Source organism: Notamacropus eugenii, chromosome 1 (genome assembly GCF_028372415.1).
Source record: "Notamacropus eugenii isolate mMacEug1 chromosome 1, mMacEug1.pri_v2, whole genome shotgun sequence".
In the NCBI taxonomy this organism is placed as follows: Eukaryota; Metazoa; Chordata; class Mammalia; order Diprotodontia; family Macropodidae; genus Notamacropus; species Notamacropus eugenii.
The window spans coordinates 132,101,836-132,120,815 of NC_092872.1; the positions used below are offsets into that span (position 1 = coordinate 132,101,836).

At 39.1% G+C, this 18,980-nt stretch overlaps 1 long non-coding RNA gene across 1 annotated transcript; it reads right to left on the bottom strand.

The window, feature by feature from the left end:
• Positions 1 to 856: 856 nt before the first annotated feature.
• Positions 857 to 14,489, bottom strand: LOC140524069 (uncharacterized). Its single transcript, XR_011973557.1, has 2 exons — positions 14,403 to 14,489; positions 857 to 1,431 (listed from the first exon to the last, which is right to left on the bottom strand). It is a non-coding gene; the product is annotated as an uncharacterized lncRNA (long non-coding RNA).
• Positions 14,490 to 18,980: the final 4,491 nt, after the last annotated feature.

Genomic DNA, 18,980 nt, shown 5'->3' on the forward strand with positions numbered 1-18,980 from the left:
CCATGGGCATTATTTGGGCTGGAAAGGATCTCCTCACCTTAGCTCTACCTAGCTTCTTTGCAATATTGTTAAGTGAAGACCTCAGGATGATTTGAAGGAGACATAGGTTCCTGATTACAGGCATATGAAAAGAATTAAAAAGAATTTGGGGATCATAACTCAGAAAAGAATTTAGACTGTGAAAGGGAATTCGAGATACAGGCAAACATTTCTAAGGAATTCTCTGGGTAGATAACTAGGTATGACTGTCTAGAGTCTACATCACAAAAGAACTGAAGATAGCACTGGGATTTTTAACTAAAGAGCTAGTAGAATCTTTTCTCAATAAGAAAATGCAACAGAATCAAGCAGATCTTGGCACACAGATTTAGCAACAGCTTTAATAAAAATACCCAGCAGAAAGCCCTAGAGAACAACTCAACTCAGATGATGAACACAGAGAGCAACACAGCAGCTCTACAACACTCCAGAGGACTGAGTTGCCCCAGCCACTAGTATATTCTGGCCACACGTATTCCTTATGTGTGCACCTCTTGCATGTTTCCTATGTGGAATGCTTTATGAACACGTTCTGGTTACGTGTGCGCTCTCTGATTGACCCCTCTCTGCTGGTGATGGGCTAACTTGTGAGAAAGGACACATTACTTTGTATATATAGTGGGGACCCACCACCTCTCAGTTGGTTCACTTTCCCAACCTGCACTGACACTAGTAGATTGAGTCCCCAGAAGTGTAACTGCTACAACTAAACTTGTGGTTCTAGGGATAACTCTTGTGAGTGGCTACTTCAACTATTGAAGCTCCAGATCCTCCACTGACGTGCTTCCCATGAACAAATCAGTCAGCTAACTCAGTGAACTCTTAACAAATTCGTTTACTCAAAAGGCAAAGCAAGAACAATAATTATCTAGCATCCCACCCATAAAACCCACGTGCTCTGGCACATTCTCACCAATGTGCTCAGCACCAATGATGTAGACGGGGAACAAACTTAAATAACCCCTAATAGTAAGGTACCTATGGCCAAAGCAACTCATAACTCAATATCCTTTCTCTTTCTAGGGGATTTTTGTCACCAAGTTCACCAATGTTTGTGATGTCTGTGTTGAACTGGTCTCTTGTTAAACTCTGCTCCACAATGGCGGTGCTGTCACTCCACTATAAGATTGGGCTGCTCTGTGGCTGTACTCATTTGAACGCAAAGCTGGTGCTAATCTGTGGTTAGTCTAGAGAACTCTACTGCAAGAGAACTCCACAACTGGGCTACAAGTAACTGGGCTGCTTCTCTCTTGTGGTAGCGGGAAGGGGGGAGGGAGCAGCTATTTCCCTTTCTGGATGTCTCTCTTGCTGGAGTGTTCCACCATATGTACGATTTTCTGGTTTTGCTGGTACAGTAGACTTCATTCTTTCAGAATAACCAGAGACCATTAGCTGAAGGCGAATATAAAATATAAAAATATAATATAAATATAAAAATACTGAAAAGTATATTTCATATTTGAATCTCACATTTGTCTTTGCCTCTTTCAATCAATAATTTTTTTTTCAGAAAAAAACCCCTTGCATATATATTTTGTGTTTACTTACTTGTGTACCTGGTATATCTCCTGTGGTAAACTGGAAACCTATTGAGGGTAGGAATTGTTTCATTTTTTGTTTTGTCTTTGTATTCCAACTAAGTACAGCATCTTGTACATAATAGTGACTTAATAAAATATTTGCTCAATTAAATTGTTTATTTTGCTATATTTTTTCTTTTTCTTTTTTTAAAATTTATTTATTTAACTTTTAACATTCATTTTCACAAAATTTTGGGTTCCAAATTTTCTCCCCATTTATCCCCTCCCCCCACCCCAAAACACCAAGCATTCTAATTGCCCCTATCACCAATCTGCCCTCTCTTCTATCATCCCTCCCTTCCCTTGTCTCCATCTTCTCTTTTGTCCTGTAGGGCCAGATAACTTTCTATACCCCTTTACCTGTATTTCTTATTTCCTAGTAGCAAGAACAATACTCGACAGTTGTTCCTAAAACTTTGACTTACAACTTCTCTTCCTCCCTCCCTCCCCACCCATTCCCTTTGGGAAGGCAATATAGGCCATAACTGTGTAGTTTTGCAAATGACTTCCATAATAGTCATGTTGTGTAAGACTAACTATATTTACCTCCATCCTATCCTGCCCCCCATTGCTTCTATTCTTTCTTTTGATCCTGTCCCTCCCCAAGAGCGTTGACTTCAAATTGCTCCCTTCTCCCATTGCCCTCCTTTCCGTCATCCCCCCACCCTGCTTGTCCCTTTCTCCCCCACTTTCCTGTATTGTAAAGTAGGTTTTTCCTTTAGTCGAATGTGATGAAAGTAAGCTTCATGTTTTTCTCTCACCTCCCCTCTTTTTCCCTGCACTAAAAAGTCTTTTGCTTGTCTCTTTTATGAGAGGTAATTTGCCCCATTCCATTTCTCCCTTTCTCCTCCCAATATATTTCTCTCTCACCGCTTAATTTCATTTTTTAAAGATATGATCCCATTCTATTCAATTCACTCTGTGCTGTGCTGTGTGTGTGTATGTGCAATCCCACCAACTACCCAGATACTGAAAAGTTTCAAGAGTTACAAATATTGTCTTTCCATGTAGGAATGTAAACAGTTCAACTTTAGTAAGTCACTTATGACTTCTCTTTGCTGTTTACCTTTTCATGCTTTTCTTGATTCTTGTGTTTGAAAGTCAAATTTTCTTTTCAGCTCTGGTCTTTTCATCAAGAATGCTTGAAAGTCCTCTATTTCATTGAAAGATCATTTTTTCCCCTGAAGTATTATACTCAGTTTGCTGGGTAGGTGATTCTTGGTTTTAGTCCTAGTTCCTTTGACCTCTGGAATATCCTATTCTATGCCCTTTGATCCCTTAATGTAGAAGCTGCTAGATCTTGTGTTATCCTGATTGTATTTCCACAGTACTTGAATTTTTTCTTTCTAGCCGCTTGCAATATTTTCTCCTTGACCAGGGAACTCTGGAATTTGGCCACAATGTCCCTAGGAGTTTCTCTTTTTGGATCTCTTTCAGGCGGTGATTGTTGGATTCCTTGAATACTTACTTTGCCCTCTGGTTCTAGAATATCAGGGTAGTTTTCCTTCATAATTGCATGAAAGATGATGTCTAGGCTCTTTTTTTGATCAAGGCTTTCAGGTAGTCCCATAATTTTTAAATTGTCTCTCCTGGATCTATTTTCCAGGTCAATTGTTTTTCCAATGAGATATTTCACGTTATCTTCCATTTTTTCATTCTTTTGGTTTTGTTTTGTGATTTCTTGGTTTCTCATAAAGTCATTAGCCTCCATCTGTTCCATTCTAATTTTGAAAGAACTATTTTCTTCAGTGAGCTTTGAATCTCCTTTTCCATTTGGCTAATTCTGCTTTTGAAAGCATTCTTCTCCTCATTGGCTTTTTGAACCTCTTTTGCCAATTGAGTTAGCCTATTTTTCAAGGTGTTATTTTCTTCAGCATTTTTTTGGGTCTCCTTTGGCAAGGTGTTGACCTGCTTTTCATGCTTTTCTTGCATCTCTCTCATTTCTCTTCCCAGTTTTTCCTCCACCTCTCTTACTTGATTTTCAAAATCCTTTTTGAGCTCTTCCATGGCCTGAGCCCATTAAATATTTATTTTGGATGTTTAGGATACGTAAGCCTTGATTTCTATGTCTTTCCCTGATGGTAAGCATTGTTCTTCCTCATCTGAAAGGAAGGGAGGAGATATCTGTTCACTAAGAAAGTAACATTCTATGGTCTTATTTTTTTCCCCCCCTTTTCTGGGCATTTTCCCAGCCAGTTACTTGACTTCTGAGTTTCCTCTCCACACCCACCTTGCCTCCAGATCCACCCAGCCAGAGCTTGGGGGCTGAGATTCAAATGCTGCTTCCCAGCCTCGGGGCTTTCAGTGGGGTTGGGGCTGCTATTCAGTGTGAGATTAAGTTCAGGTGCTCAGGTGGGGGCAGGGCCACCTCACGGGGCTCAGTTCCCTCAGGGGGTTTATGTGGAGACCTTCAACAATGGATCTGAGCTCCTGCTTGCTTTGGGAGCCCCTGTGCACTGCTGCTTCTGCTGCTGCCTCCCGAGGGGGCCTGAGTTATGGGGACACCCCGCTCCCCTCTCAGGGAACTAAAAAGACCCTCTCACTGACATTTGGCACCTGTGGGTGGAGGGACCTGCGCTGCTGCTGGAGATTCTGTCTGTCCCTGAAGCCTGCTTGGATCTGCTCCTCTCAGTGCTGTTTGGCCAAGGCAGGGCTGGGCTGTATTCTGGGTCTGGTGTGCGACAGACCTTTCATGTCAGTTTTTCAGGTCTCTCTGGAACAGAAATCTCCTCCACTCCACTGCTCTATGGCTTCTGCTGCTCCAGAATTTGTTGGGAGTTCTTCTTTACAGGTATTTTATGGGCTGTGGGTTAAGAGCTAGCATTTGTGTATCTTTCCATGCTGCCATCTTGGCTCCTCCCCCTATATATTTTTTTATTTTTTAATTTTATTTACTTATTTTAAGTTTTCAACATTCATTTCCACAAAATTTTGAGTTTCACATTTTTCTCCCCATCTCTCTCCTCCCCCCACCCCAAAATACCTTGCATTCTCATTGCCCCTTCCACCAACGTGCCTCCCTTCCCTTATCCCTATCTTCTCTCTTGTCCTGTAGGGCAAGATAAATTTCTATACCCCATTACCTGTATTTCTTATTTCCAAAAACAATTCTTAACATTTGTTCCTAAAACTTTGAATTCCAACTTCTCTCCCTTCCTCCCTCCCCACCCATCCCCACTGAGAAGGCAAGCAATTCAATATAGGCTATATATGTGTAGTTTTGCAAATGACTTCCATAATAGTCATGTTGTATAAGACTAACTACATTTCTTTCCATCCTATCCTACCCCCATTTCTTCTATTCTCTCTTTTGACCTTGTTCCTCCCCAAGAGTGTTTACTTCTAATTGCTCCCTCCTCCCAATAGCCCTCCCTTCCATCATCCCCCTCTTATCCCTTTCTCCCCTACTTTCCTGTACTGTAAGATAGATTTTTCATACCAAATTGAGTATGCATGATATTCCTTCGTTGAGCAAAATGTGATGATAGTAAGCTTCACTTTTTCCCTCCCTCCTCCTCCCTTATCCCCTTCCACTGGAAAAACTTTTTCTTGCCTCTTCTATGAGAGACAATTTGTCCCATTCTGTTTCTCCCTTTCTCCTCCCAATATACTCCTCTCTCATACCTTAATTTTATTTGTTTATATATGATCCCATTCTATTCAACTCACCCTGTACTCTCTCTCTCTCTCTCTCTCTCTCTCTCTCTCTCTTTCTCTCTCTCTCTGTGTGTGTGTGTGTGTGTGTGTGTGTGTGTGTGTATAATCCCTCCAACTACCCAGATACTGAGAAAACTTTCAAGAGTTACAAATATTATCTTTCCATGTAGGAATGTAAACAGTTCAACTTTAGTAAGTCCCTTGTGACTTCTCTTTGCTGTTTACCTTTTCATGCTTCTCTTGATTCTTGTGTTTGAAAGTCAAATTTTCCTTTCAACTCTGGTCTTTTCATCAAGAATACTTCAAAGTCTTCTATTTCATTGAATGACCATTTTTTTTCCCCTGAAGTATTATACTCAGTTTTGCTGGGTAGGTGATTCTTGGTTTTAGTTCTAGTTCCTTTGACTTCTGGAATAGAATATTCCACACCCTTTGATCCCTTAATGTAGAAGCTGCTATATCTTGTGATATCATGATTGTATTTCCACAATACTCAAATTGTTTCTTTCTAGCTGCTTGCAATATTTTCTCCTTGACCAGGGAACTCTGGAATTTGGCTGCAACATTCCTAGGAGTTTCTCTTTTTGGATCTCTTTCAGGAGGTGATCAGTGAATTCTTTTAATGCTTATTTTGCCCTCTGGTTCTAGAACATCAGGGCAGTTTTCCTTGATAATTTCATGAAAGACGATGTCTAGGCTCTTTTTTTTGGTCATGGCTTTCAGGTAGTCCCATAATTTTTAAATTGTCTCTCCTGGATCTATTTTCCAGGTCACTTGATTTTCCCATGAGATATTTCACATTATCTTCCATTTTTTCATTCTTTTGGTTTTGTTTTGTAATTTCTTGGTTTTTCATAAAGTCATTAGTTTCCATCTGTTCCATTCTAATTTTTAAAGAACTATTTTCTTCAGTGAGCTTTTGAACCTCCTTTTCCACTTGGCTAATTCTGCTTTTTAAATCATTCTTCTCCTCATTTACTTTTTTGGACCTCTTTTGCCACTTGAGTTAGCCTATTTTTAAAGGGGGTCTCCCTTTAGTAAGGTGTTGACTCACTTTTCATGCTTTTCTTGCATCTCTCTCATTTCTGTTCCCAATTTTTCCTCCACCTCTCTTACTTGATTTTGAAAGTCCTTTTCAAGCTCTTCCATGACCTGGGACCATTGCATATTTATTTTGAAGGTTTTGGATGCAGAAGCCTTGACTTTTATGTCTTCCCCAATGGTAAACATTGTTCTTCCTCATCCAAAAGAATAGGAGAGAATACCTATTCACCAAGAAAGTAACCTTCTATAGTTTTATTTTTTTTCCCTTTTGGAGCATTTTCCCAACCAGTTACTTGACTTTTGAGTCCCTTGTCAAGAGAAAGGTGTACTCTGGGGACCTGTAAGTTCTCACTTCCTCCAAGGTCATACAATCCAGGGAGAAGAGTGTACGCCTCAGGGGCCTCCAGCTCCACCACCCTCAGAATGTTGCTCAAGGCTGAGGTTCAGATCAGCTGCTCAATTCCCCCAGGGCCTTTATGCTGAGGCTCCCAAAATGCTTGCTGTGGCCACCACGACCTCAGCTGCTGCCACCTGCTGCTGCTGCTGCTGCTGCTGTTGCTGCCACCACCTCCTGAGGCCGGGGCTAGGGGAAGACCCTGCTCCCTTGTCATGGAGGTAAAAAAGTTTTCTCACTGATCTTTGGAGCTGCTTCTGGTCTTTGTGGGTTGGGAGGTCTGGAAACCTCCGCTGCTATCAGGGATTCCACACCAGAGGCCTGCAGTCCTGCTCCTCCCAGCTCTGAGTGGCCAAGGTGGTGTTGTGGTCTCCTCTGTGCCCAGTGCAACAGACCTTTCCCCTTAGCCTTCCAGGTTACCCTGGGCTGGAAATCTCCTCCACTCTGCCATTTTGTGGCTTCTACTGCTCTAGAATTTGTTGAGAGTCTTTTTTTACAGGTATTTTATGGGCTGTGAGGGAAGAGCTAGAGTATGTGCATCTTTCTACTCCACTATCTTGGCTCCCCCCCCTACTATAATCTTTAATTGCATTGTTTTTTTGATTTTTTACTTTGAACTAGTGTGTTCTCTAATTGTCCTAGTTAAAACACATTGATAAAAACTCTCAAAAACTATGATTTTTTTTTTGAGTGAATGCTATACCATTAAGTACTTGAGATTTGGTGGTCCATATGTGAAGGGGCTCTGTGCGATATTTTTTTTATTCTAGGTTAAATAGACTTTTGGGGGCTCACCTGAAGGCCTAAACATTATTTTACTATTTTGGGGGGGTCTTACATGTTTTAGCTTGGTGTGTGGGAGGGGGAGGTCCTTGGCTAGATAAGGGAGAAGAAAGTTGTTCTTTGGATTTCTTGATCATTGTTCAATCCAGTGTCCTTTTTTGATCTTTCCAGGAGTGCATGTGGGAAAGATGGGCTCTTGTATTAACTTTTGCAGCCTGGCTCTGGTTCTTTCATATTGGACTCTAGACTGTCACTAATTTTCATAGCTTTTGTATTCTATTTTTTTCACATGAGGGGCTACAAAGCTCAGATCTACTATTTTGTGTTTGTTTTCATACCTCTCAGTTTTAAAATCTTTTTCTTGGCCTTCAATTGTACTGTCCTTCCTTTCTAGTCTTATCTCACACAATATTTCTCTCTAAGAACTTTAAGCTCCAGTCAAATTGTATTACTCTTCCATTATCAACATACACTTTCTTTATAACTAGAATTTTCTTCTGTCCCATATTCCCCTATTGAATTTTCACTGATTCTCCAAAGCTCAGCTCAGATATCCCCTTCTACAGGAAGCTTTCTCTGATCTCACACACACACACACACACACACACACACACACACACACACACACATACACACATCCCCCACCTTGGTCATTGACCTCTAACACTTTGTTTTGTACTTCTTTAATGTAATTATCATGAAATATTGTGTGTTGTAGTGAGCTGTGTTGATATCTTATGCTGCTCCAGGACAGCAAAGATTAGGCCTTATCTAAACTTTGTGTCTGATCTGGTACCTAGCCCAATGTTTTTAATGATTTGATTAAATTCAATTTGATGAATATTTTGGATCTTGCACACAGTAAGCCCGTAATAAACATTTGTTGAATGAATGAATGAACAAATGAATTGTACTAAATATGCCCTGGTAAACTAGCTGTACTTGCCAATTTCCACTAAAAAATTAAAGATATTGAAAGCATGGCTCCCTAACCCATTGAATTATGGATACTTTCCTCAAGAAATATTCAGTAAGGTTTTTAGCAGCTTTGACTCTGTATGGGGTAGCTAGATGACACAGTGGATAGAACCCTGGGCTTGGAATCAGGAAGATTTATCTTTGTGAGTTCAAATCCAGCTTCAGACACTTCTTAGGGCAAGTCTAGGGACTGTGGGCAATTCATTTAACTCAGTTTCCTCATTTGTAAAATGAGCTGGAGAAGGAAATGGCAAACCATTCCAGTATCTTTGCCAAGAAAACCCCAAATGGGGTCACAAAAAATTGAAGAGGATTGAAAATGACTGAACAATAACAACAAACTCTCCATATGGTCCTAAGAACAGCAGTTCTCAGACTTTGGAGTTGTGACACCACAAAATCATAGAATCCCAGAATACTGGAATTGGTAGAATCTTAAGAGGCCATCAGATCTAACTCATTCAGTTTATAGATGTTCAGATTGAGGTCCTGAGAAGCAAAATGATTTATCTAAGGCCAAACAGCTGATTAAGAGCAAATCCAATTCTCCCCAATCTCAGTTCAGAATGTATACAGCAAAAAAAAATGTATTCATTAGAGCAAAAAATTATCTGTTTACTTAGTCGAGCAAAGTCTAGCAGTCCATTAAATCCCTAAGCAGCGTATTCCATGTTTAGATAGCTGTAACTGTTACTTTTACTTTTCTGATTTCATTGATGTTGGTACTCCCACTATGCAGATTGAAGCTCATAGTAGATTGTGTATTTTATAGAATTATTGAATTTTAGAGTTAGAAGGGATCTCAGAGGTCACCTGATACAATACTTAGCTTAAAGAGCATTCCCATTACCACTCATCTAGTGAGTGATCATCTAGCCTCTGAAAGAAAATGTCATAAAGAGGAGGCAGGCTAGTAAATCCCTAGGCATTCTATTTCATGTTTGGATAGCTGTAATTGTTGGAAATTATCCCCCCCTTAAATTAAGTCTAAATTTGACTCTTTGCTGCTTCTATCCATTGTTCCTAGTTTCTTCCTCAAAGATCAACACAACAAGTGTCTGATCTTTAGACAACTACTGTGTCTACCTTGGGCTTTCTCCTCTCATCCCCAGTTCTTTCAATGATTGTGATATGATCTGAACTTAAAGCCTTTTACCCTCTACTGGACACACTTCAACTTATCTATGTCCTTTCTAAACCCTGGAAACTTGAACTGCCAACAATGTTTCAGATGTAGTCTAACCAAGACGTAGTAAAACAGGACTGTAATTTCGATAAGTCATGTTTCTGTTACTGTAGTCAAAGATCACATTCGCTTTTGTGCCTGTTATATCACATTATTGATTCATATTGAATCAATATGAATATTGAACTTGTCATCCATAACAAACCCCAGGTCTTCTTCAAAGTCTTCTTAACCATGACTGCTTTTTCTTGTACTTGTGACATTGATTTTTTGAACCCAAATGTAAGACTTTACATTTATCTCTGTCAAATTTCATCATCTGGTGGCTAATTCTCTAGTGATTACATTTCCAGACCTAGCTAAGCTGGTTTTCCAAAGTTGAATTTGAACCTTTCTAGATTTTGAAGGACCTGTCAAAGCCTTTGTTCAATTGATATGGTATGTGGGAACCTAGAGTCACCTCCACTCTGAGGTGAGACATTAAAATAGTGATCTGGAGGACAGGAAAAAGTGCACATGATAAAAACAAAATACCAGGGATGAAAAAACTTAATACTGGTAGATCACAGATTCAAGCTATAACAAAATTCACTAATTCCAGATTGGCCTTATTAACCATCTATAATCTATAGAGAGACACACTGAACAGGAAGAGTAATCTACATGATGTGACTTAAAAGAGATATCAGAAATGCCATTCTTTTTATCATCTTCTGTCAAAAAAAAATAAACAAATTTCCTTGAAATTCCATCAACAGAGTTCTATTCTTTTGGATTAACTAGCAAATATAACTGGGAAAATGAACCCATTAAAACAATTTTCATCCATTCTTATTTTAATAAGAAAGAGCTTAACCAGATTGCTTTCCTCATAATAGTGAGTTGGAGTCAGTTGCTCTAGTTTTGATTGGGACAATGGGAAAGGCAATTTTGTACCTTCAAGTACCTCAGGGAGATGATAGCCCTAGAGTGGGGTGGGGGTGCTAAATGAAGTTCTTTGAAAAGAAAAATAATTCTGACACACTTTTAAGTTTAATCTGTTTAATTTTAAGCATTTTCTCTACCACTCTCTTAATTTTAGACAATCAATAAAGCAATAAATTGACCCTTGCTGATTTCTGAAGTGTAAATGCTCAAATTGAAATTGAACAATTCTTCTCATTTAGGCAATTAGAGCTGACTCCAGCACAACCCTGAATGGTATACTCTACATAATCAGTAAACAATGCCAAGGTGTTGGGGAATGATAATGGAGAGGGGGTCCCAGAAATCAGTGAGAGGGACAAAGAAAAGGAACCAGTAGGAGAGCTCCAAAGGCTAATTTTACCTGCTTCATGGTTTGTCTTTAGCATAATTAGAGGATTAGAAGATTTAGAGCTAGAAAAGACTGGACAGAGCATTCAGTTTGAACTTATTCATTTTACAGATGACGAAACTGAGGACCTGAGAGAATATGACTTGCTCTAGTGCTACGCCCACTCTGCTATCCTGTCACCTAAAAATAAGGAATTGCTAAGGAAAGAATGTATAGGCATGATTCTTAATTTTCCCCCTATCACTTCTAGACCATTATAATAGGCTTCTAATAGGAATTTTTATGTTCTCAATCTGCCTCCTCCAATTCATTCCTTACATCACTACCAGGTTACCTTATATTTGTTGTTCAACTGTTTTCACTTATGTCACTCTTTGTGATCCCATTTTGGGTTTTCTTGGAAGAGATACTGAAGTGGTTTGCCATTTCTTCCTCTAGCTCATTTTACAGAAGAGAAAACTGACACAAACAGGATTAAGTGATTTGCCCAGGGTCATATAGCTAACAAGTGTCTGAAGCCAGATTTGAACTCAGGAAGATGAGTTTCCTCGACTGTAGGCCCAGTCATCTATCCATTGCACTGCCTAGCTTCCCTTTTCTTATGCTTACATCTGGTCACATCACTCTTCTTCTTAGACATCTTCCATGGGTCCCTATTACTTACCAATTAAAGTTCTAATTCACTTGCTTGACATTCAAGATCCCGTACAATTTAATGTAATTTTATGTTTTGGGTCTAATTTTATTATTTTGGTCCTTTCACTGTAAACTCCAACCAGCTGGACTTCTGCTTGCCAGAGTGAGCAACACCACACTTCTCCAGCTCTGTGACTTCGATTATTTCATTCCCTATGCTTGGAACTGTCCTATTTCCCCAAATTCACTTCCCAAATTCCTACCAATCTTTTCAAACTTAAGTCAAAAGCCACTCTTCCATGAAATCTTCCCTGTTCTTCCTTATTTAGTAATGATCTCTTCTCACCTCAGGCAACACTTTGTTTTTCATCTCTCCAATGAACTTATTTCATAATATTGTGTAATATAATTATCTTATTCCTCCACTAGACTTCCAGATCCAGATGAGAAGGGACATTCTGCAGTGTCTAATACAGTATTCTATACACAATAGGTGCTTAATAAATGCTTGTTGACTACAAAACAATATGATTGCTTTTTGGATCTGTAACAATATTCTTCCCAATGATTTTTGAGTCCTTTTTGTTTCATATATCAATTTTTTTAAAAGTCAGAATAGAGCTAAGGATAGATCAGGGCATGTGATTTCACGGGCATGGAAAATTTCTAAGGGAGGAAAATTCTTTTACCAATGAAGATCAGCATTGTTATTTGATCTTTCAATTTCTATTACTTGTGCTCTTCTGCCTTTTGTAGTTATGCTCCTTGAGAAGGCCTTCTATAATAAGTGCTTCCATTTCTTCTCCTCTCACTCTCTTCTTAGTCCTCTACAGTCTGACTTCTGGCCTCATCATTCAACTGACATTACTCTCTCCAAAGTTACCAAAGACATCTTAGCATGTATCAGTGCACAACATGTTCTGATTGTTCTTTTTATTTCTTTTGCTTTTGCTGTGACTTTACCTTGCTCATTTGCTATTTTCTAGATTTGATTTTCTGTTGTCTTCCTTTTAATAACGTTATCTTAGGGCTTACCAGCTTTATTAGTCTTTTCAAATAATAAGGTTTTAGTTTTGTTTCTTCATTTCTAATGTATTTTCTAGTCTATTTCCTTTCTAATTTTTAATATCTTATCATTTATGCTTATAGGTTTGATTATTTGTTGATTTCAAAGTTTTTATAATGCAAATTCAGTTAATTAATCCTTTCTTTTTCTATTTTGTTAATATAAAATTGTCAGGATATGTTTTTTTCCCCAAAGACTACTTAAGATACATCCCAGAAATTATAGTATGTTGTTTCACCATTATCATTTTTTTACATAGTTATTAAAAGAATGTGTTGACTATTCTGCCTTTTTACATTTATTTGCAATACTTCTGTGCCTTAGTACATGGTCAATTTTTATAAAAGTTCCATGTGTTACAGAGAAAATATTCTCCTGCCATCTCATTTAAAAGATGTCATCATGTTTAACTTTCATTTTTCCAGAAATTTATTCAGGTCCCTTTTATTTATCTTTCTATTGGATTTATCTGAAACTGATAGAGGATATTGTAGTCTCCTGTCATTACTGTGTTACTGTTGATGCCATCTTGTGGCTCAGTTAATGGTTCCTTTATGAATTTGAATGTGAAGGCATTTGAAGCATATTAATTATAATACTGATACTGAATCTGTGGCTCCTTTCAGCATATTTTTATTTCCTTGTTTATCCCTTTTTATTTTTTGAACATTAGTTTTTGCTTTTCCAGATAGCATTATGGCAACTCCTGCTTTTTGAAATTCACTTGGTGCATAGTAAATTTTTTTCCATCAATTTTTCCTTCAGTTTTATTTTCTAAATGTTTTTGTTTTTTAAATGTTTTTCTTGTAAGCAACAGATTGAAGGGTTTTGTTTTCTTGTCCAATCTGTCACACTTTTTCATTTTAATGGATTATGTAATCCATTCACATTTAAAGTTATAAAAGCTGTTTTAAAATTTATTTCTATCTGTCTCTAAAATTGTTTTTTCCCCAAGTAATGATTCCCCCTTCTATAAACACAATATTATATTCTTTCAGTTATTTTAGTCTTTTTTTAAGGTGGCTCTTTTTCCACTGACCCACTTTTTCTCATTCCGATCCCCTTTTCTTGTTTTCTATCCTTTTCCCTTTTGGGTTTTGTTTATTAATTCTTCTCTCCTGCTTTTATCTGACTATATATTTCCTTCCCCTCTATTTTCCTTTCAGTTAATCAAGTAGACTCCTCTTTGCTCTCCTCTCCTTCAGTTAGCCCTGTATATTAGTTTTTTATTTCATTTTTTACATTCTTTTCCAAAAAAGATTTTTCTCACCCTCTTAATTATTCATCTTCTCTTTTTGATTATTCTAGAGCCTTGTTCTCAGATTCATGACCCCTGTAATCGTGTATTCTTCATTCTTTTGTTCATCCCCTGTCTTTGAATAGGGTTAATGACATCATGGGTGATGTCTTGACTTGTGCCTGAATTGGATTTAATTAGGGCAGAGTTGTACAGACTCATAAGTCTCATTCTGTCTTCTTGAGTCATGAAAGTCCAGTGCCAGGACAAAAGTCAAGACTATGGCCCAAGACTCAGTGTCTTGACCTTTGTGTCTTTGATGCCTGACCAGCTCTAAGTATTCCACAGTGTCTACTTGAGCACCCTTCATGGTCACTGGAATAAATTGTTCTCATTTGTCCATTCTTCACATGCATGGAGTAGCCATGTCTCTAACCCATCAATAAATTTGAGGCTTATTAGTTACCCTCCTCCTCATTTAGCCCACCTGCCAAGATGTTGTCAATGTGCCTGCTATAGCTTCTTGGAGCCACAGCTTTCAAGATATCCATTCTGTGTTCTGCCTTCAAGTGTTTTCTGCCGTTTCCTCATAATGGTTCATAGGGTACTATGGATTCCCCTTTTCCATTGTGACTCACTTTCAGAACAACACCAATTATTGCATGTGCCAAAGAGGACATTAACCAATGGTAGGGCACCTCCCCTCTTACCCTCCTGCTACTGATATACACATTAATATGCATTGTCCTTTGTTGATCTATTTTTTCCTCTATATTTAACTGGGAATATCCTCCCTAGGTCCATACTTTCCCATTCCTCCAGGTGCCAGTTGCCCCAGGGGTTCCAACTTCCTTCTTCCAGGACAAGTGGATTTTTCAGGCACCAAAATCCCCTAGGTCTCAGCCATTGTGAGGTCCTTATCTCCCTTCAACCATGAGAGCATTCATCAGTAGAACCCCATCCCACTTCCAAAGTAAGATTTCCTTTATTTTTTCTCCTTCCGTTTCTGCTGCCCTTTCAACTTTTCCTCCCTCTTCCTCATCCATTCTCCTAAAGGCTCTTCTCTTTCTCAGATTACAGAGGTAACTTTCCTCTAATTGTGAGCCATTGATTTGAACTTGGCACAATACTCACTCCTCTCATGTTAGAATGTCATCCCAGAAAAGAAATATTCCTCTGTCGGTAGGGTGTCACCAGTTTCCCTGCCTAATGCCCCCTGTCTATCTCTTCACTGTTACCTCTGTGAGCTTTGTCCGTTCACCCCTATCTCTTGGTGTACATTCAGAAAGAAGCTGCTTACTGGTCTTTCTGCTGTCACTCTGTTGCTGCCTGCATTTATTCACTTTGTGAGAAACAAATAGCTTCTTCAGTTCTGGTTTCCTTTTTAAAACTGTTTCAAATTCTTCTTTGTCATTGAATGTCCATCTTTTGTCCTGTATGATGAAGCTCAGATTCACAGGACTTTTCACCCTAGGCCACATCCGGAGCACCAATGCTCTTCAGAATACCTTCCTTTCTCCTCTCTTTTGTCTAGGACAGGAATGGGGAACCTGAGGCCATATGTGGCCTTCTAGGTCCTTGGATGTGGTCTTTTGACTGTGTCCAAGTTTTTCAGAATGCACTCTTTTATTAAGGGAATTTATTTGTTCTGTGGTGTTTGGATTCAGTCAAAGAGACACACTTGAGAACTTAGAGGGCAACTAATGGCCTTGAGACCACAGGTTCTCCACCCCTGGTCTAAGAGGTACAGATTAGTCTTGCATTTTACAAATATGTTTTCCTTTGTATTTGAAGGTCTTCCTCCTGATGACTTGTGGAATTGGTTGTTTCTCAACTTAATTGGCTTAGAGTTTGCAGCCATGGGATTTTTTGTGGAGGCAATTGATGAATTCTTTCCACTGAAATTTCATTTTCTATGTTCAGAAGTTATGGGCCATTCTCTTCTATTAGTTTATTCATCATAGCTTTGATTTTTCAGTCTTGTCAGATTGACCTATGATCTTTGGGTTGTCTCTATGCATCTTCTCTTTGAGGACCGTATATTTTGCTTGCATGGTGAATACATTTTCTTTTAATGTTCTTGTCTTTTGCTTCTCTTCTTCTATGTTGTCCTTCCTTTCTGTGTATTCATATTCCCAACCTATTGTTATCTCTTGTTCCTTTGGTGAAACTTGCCACTGAATATCCCAGTTTTTCTATGATCTCTATTGTTAATCCTCCTTTCTCTTTTAAACCACTCAGGAATGGTATGTTGTGTTTCCCTGTTCTCTTCAAATTCCCCAAATTCAAATTCCAAAAAAGGTTCTCTGTCTCATTGAGTGTTGGATCATTATCCTTCATTTTACAGTATTTATTCATAGATGCCTGAGCTCATTTACTAGATCTGGAAGCCCTATTTCCTTCTGTTACTGTTTTTCCTGTTGACTTATGTTCAAGGTCTTTGAGATTTCTTCCTGAAATTTTTAGCACTTTTAGTACCCCTTACTCCACTCCTATTTTCCTTATTATGCACTCTTTGATATAGTCTCCTTTGAATTTGGGGTTTTATTTGGGATTGGATCTTAAAGCATTTCAGCCTTCTCCCATGCTGGGCAATTCATGGTTCACCACAGAAGTCTCTGCTCCAACTGACTTTGTGTGATCAGAACTGGCTCCAGCGGGATGCTGTGCTCTTTTCCTTAGGTTTAGTGGAATCCTGCACACCTTCCCACTGTATCCTATCCTGGTGACCTGTCTCATTCCTTCTGTTCCTTAGTTCTCTAGCCTGTCACTGGCTATTCAGAGCCTTATTTCCCCACAGTTCAGAGCTTTGCAGCATTGATGCTTCCAGGTTTCAGTCCTCAAGAAACTTTTGCTCCAGAAGGGTTGTGGCCAAGCCATCTTTTGAAGCCCAAGCAAACTTCAACAGCTTGGAGTATGGGTCTCTGTGGAACAGGTAGGTTTTGATGTAAGTTGTGCCATATCCTTGGGTTTGCTGGTGTGGCTGTGCTGGTAGTGATTTTGGATTCTGGGTGATCTGGACCATGGGAACAGTTAAAGTTGCTTCAGGTTTGACACATAATTCCTATCCAAATCATTCCTGCCAACCATGGTTGTCCCACAAGGCTCTATCCTTTGCCCTTTTTTTCTTTTTCCTTTTTACTGTTTCACTTGGTGATTCATCAGTTCCCATGGATTTAGTTATCTATGCTGATAATTCTCAAATCTACATATGCTTCCCTAACCTCTCTATTGATCTCCAGGTTGATATCTCTGACTGCCTTTCAGTCATCTTGAACTGGATATCCTATAGTCATCTTAAACTCAACATATCCCAAACTGAACTCATGATCTTTGCTCCCAGACCATTCCTGCTTCCAAACTTCCCTATTACTATTGAGGGTACCATCCTCCTAGTCCCCACCATGCTCACAACCCAGATGCCATCCTTGACTCTTCACTCTCTCTTTCCCCCATCTTTCTCTTCATATCTAATCTGTTGCCTAAGTTTGTAAATTTCACCTTTGCAATATATCTTGAATATATCCTCTTCTTTCCTCTGATACTGTCATTACTCTGGTACAGGTTTTTGTCTTCTACCTAATGGACTATTATAATAGCCTGCTGGTTGGTCTCCCTGACACAAGTCTCTCTCCACTCCAGTTTATCCTCCATTCTTCCACCAAAGTCATTTTCTTAAAATACAGGTCCGAACATGCCAGGCCCTACTTAATAAATTTCAGTGGCTCCCTGTCACCTCTAGGATCAAATATAAAACTCTATTTTTTTATTCAAAGCCCTTAATAAAGTACTTCCTCCCTTTTCTAGTTATTTTATACCATATATTTCTCTCCCATGTACTCTTTGATCCAATGATATTGTCCTCCTTACTGTTCTAAGAATAAGACATTCCATCTCCTTACTCTTAGCATTTTCTCTGGCTGTTCCCTCATGTTTAGAATGCACTCCCTCCTCATCTCTGCTGACTTACTCAGCTTCCTACCAATCCCAGCTAAAATCCTACCTTCTCCAGGAAGTCTTTCCCAATCTTTTTAAAATCTAATAATTTCCATCTGTTAGCTTATTACCTATTTATCCTCTATGTAGCTTGTTTGTACTTTTTGCATTTTTTTGTAATTCAAATTGTATCTCTTTTCATTCATCTCCTCAATTAGACTATGAGCTCATCAAGGGCAAGGACTATCTACCTTTTGCCTTTTGTTTAATCCCTAGTGGTTAGTATGATATCTGGCACACAGTAGGTACTTGTTTAATGCTTATTGAGCAGCCTTCTTTGAAACACATGGTTATAGAGAGTTACCTAGGAGAAGTGGCTTGTCCAGGGTCACACACTATCACTGAAGCCAGGAAAGCAACTACATGTCAGAGGTGTGACTTGAAGTCAGGCTTTCCTGGCTTCATTGATAGTTCTCTATCCATGACAACAGACTGTATATTTTTTGCATCAATTTTGTTTTGAGAAATTTTTGAGAATTTCATATCCTCCCACACACAATAACTAAAGATACCTTGGGGTGTCATGATGCCAGAGATGGGAGTCACTGATTTGTAAGACAGTCTTCTTGGATTAGAAAACATCACACTGCAACACAGCATGAAAATATAGGATCACAGATTCAGATGTGACTTCTAAAGGTCCTCTAGAACATCTTAACATTAGCTTAGCACAGGTCTCAGATGACAATGGGATGAACTAGATCAGAGATATTACAGATGGCCAAGATACAAACACTAGACAGAACTCCTGGCTTGGAATAACTGATCCTAGAACATCTTAATAGTACATAACACATCTGCACATGTGGGTGAACTATCCAGGGAATTTGGCAGCAGATAACTCACTCCTGAAGATTAACTCTCCAAACTTCTCCTCCTCACCCACTGCCTCCCCGCCCTGGAGGGACCTCTGCCTGAAGGGCCTGCTGTCTTGATTGGCGACTCCTTGGCCCAGGCCACTATTTCAGAAGGGGCCCCAGACATGCATCACTCTACTTTCTATTCAGTTCATTCTCTGTGCTTCTCTTTACCAGCCAACTTGCTCCTGTCAGGTACTCTCCTTTCCATC